Source organism: Fukomys damarensis, unplaced genomic scaffold (assembly GCF_012274545.1).
Source record: "Fukomys damarensis isolate Sample0158 unplaced genomic scaffold, DMR_v1.0_HiC HiC_scaffold_23, whole genome shotgun sequence".
Taxonomy (NCBI): Eukaryota; Metazoa; Chordata; class Mammalia; order Rodentia; family Bathyergidae; genus Fukomys; species Fukomys damarensis.
Window position 1 is genome coordinate 65,011,233 of NW_022900935.1, and position 2,281 is coordinate 65,013,513.

At 49.8% G+C, this 2,281-nt stretch overlaps 1 protein-coding gene across 1 annotated transcript in view; it reads left to right on the top strand.

Annotated features, from left to right (window-relative positions):
* The window catches only part of Foxk2 (forkhead box K2), a 39,906-nt gene that overhangs the window by 29,180 nt on the left and 8,445 nt on the right, over window positions 1-2,281 (top strand). The window lies entirely within an intron of this gene.

Below are 2,281 nucleotides of genomic sequence, written 5' to 3' on the forward strand. Positions count from 1 at the left end.
ACACTCTATAACTCAAGACTCAGCAGCTCGTTCCCCTCTTCTTCCTCCCCTCCTTTCTCTCTTCCCTCCCTCCCGGTCTCCTCCTCTTTTTTTCCTCTCTTATTTTTTCCTGTGCTGGGGTTCTCACCCAAGGCCTCATGTATGGTAGGCAGGCACTCTGCCACTAACCTGTACTCCAGCCCATTTTCAAGCTTTTCATCTTGGAAAAAGATTAATCCATAGTCAGTCTTGTCCCATTTTCTCTCCCTCAGCTCACCACACATCTTGAAGATACAGACTACCTTTAGTAATTAGCACAATGCTGCTGTAGTACCTTAAAACATACAGCTTTCCTTTATAACCAGTATCTCATCGTAGTTCAAATGATCAATTCTGTTATTTTGGTTTTGTGTGGTGAAATGCACAGAGTGTGTGTGTCTCCCTGCCCTGTCCCTGAGATCAAACTCAGGGCCTTTGCACTGAGAGACACCCCCAGCCCTTTCTGCTTTTCTACCCTGTAACAAGGTTTCAGTAAGTTGCCTTAGTCTGGGCTTCACTTTGCAGTTATCCTGCCTCAGCCTCCCAGAGTGAACAGTTCAGTGGCATTGAGGTGATGTTTAAAACCATCACTTCTGTCGAGTTCAGAGCCATTTTCATCATTCCAGAAAGAAACCCCATGGCCTCAGATCCCAGCAGGTGCTACTTTGCCTATGTCCCTGAGGTCCCTGTCCTTGTACAGATGCAGTCGCCAGCCTGTGGCCTTCCCGTCAGTTCTTTCCCTGAGCAAGCACCGTGTGCTGGGCCTTGTCTGTGGCTCAGCTTCAAAACTGGCACCTGAGGTTGGTGCCTGTCCTGCTCACCCAGTGGGGACATCAGGCCCCAGCCCACCTGCCAGCTCTTGGGAAGAGTGTTCTGTGCACACGCATGTGCCAGGTGTTGAGCTAGGGCTAGGGCCTTCGTTTCTTTTGGGAGTGTACCTGAGAGAGTGATTCCCACATCGTGACACAGCAATTCTAATTTACTGTGGTGATGTCAGCCAAAAAACCTGTTCCGTTCCTGCCCGCAGTGAAGGCAGAGTGGTGCCTCACCTGCACTTCATCTGTCCTGTGATTCTGGGAAAGATGGCCACAGTCGTGTTCATCACCTGATGCACTCTGCAAACAAAAACAAAATTTTGACAAATGCTTCTGTTGGTGAGCCAAACTTTGAAAACAAAAACATTCTTGAACTCTGGGACCACCATGTTTTCTGTTTCTTTTTGACTTGTATGAAGTGGTATCTCACAGTAGATTTTGTTATTTCAAGACAGGATCTCACTGTGTAGTGCAGGTTGGCCTTGAATTTGAGGTGATCCTCCTGCTTCAGCCTCTGGAGCAGTCAGATTACAGGCCTATGCCACCACATGGTAGTTCTGACTTGTATTTTTCATTAAGCATCTTTTCATGTGATTGTTATTTATGTATCTTCTTTGAAATCCTTTTTTTTGCTGTATCTTGGGTTGAACCTAGGGCCTTTGCAGTGAGCTGCATCACCTGCTTACGATGAGATCCAGGCAATGTGCCAAGCTTTCTCTTGCCAGCATAGCTGCCGTGTTCGGGGAGTCCCATCCTGCACTCCTGGCTCCAGTGCAGCCGGGAGGGACTTGCCTTTACCTCCCAGCCAGTCCCTGGGCGGCTCTGTGGTTTGTGTGCAGAATGTGCACTTGATAGGGCTTTGCTGCAAGCTCTCAGACCACATGCTCTGCCGCTCGCCTGCCATCCCACAGTGGTGCCTCCGTCTCCTCCACCTGCTGCAGGTCCTAGTGTGTCCCCTTCCCACCTGTGCTGCCTGGGAGAGGTGAAGCCCTATGCTTCCGTGGCTGCAGACCATCTCAGTGCGCTGGCTCACACCATCCTCAGAAGGTGGGGGAAGGGCTGCAGAGGGGCCGTGTAGACTCCAGGTCCAGCTGCTGTGTGGCCTGGCCCGTGCTGCTGATGGGGCTTCTGCCCGTGCCACTCACTGAGCTCGTTTCACTCTGCCAGTGTGCTCACACAGTGTACTGTACTTGTGACCATGGTGGGTTTCGGCTGTTCACTGGCAGGTGGGGAGCAGAACTCTGCAACTGAGGTGGAGCTGGTGATGCGTAGTCTTGCTCAGGCCCACAGGAAGCCATGCAGGCCCAGGGTGCAGGGACCCCATTATCTGCTTTCTCTCATATCTACACACAGATGCAGTGTCGTGTATATGTGTATATGTATGTATGTATGTATGTATGTATATATATATAAATTTTTTTTTTTTTTTTTTTTGTTTTGGGTTTTAA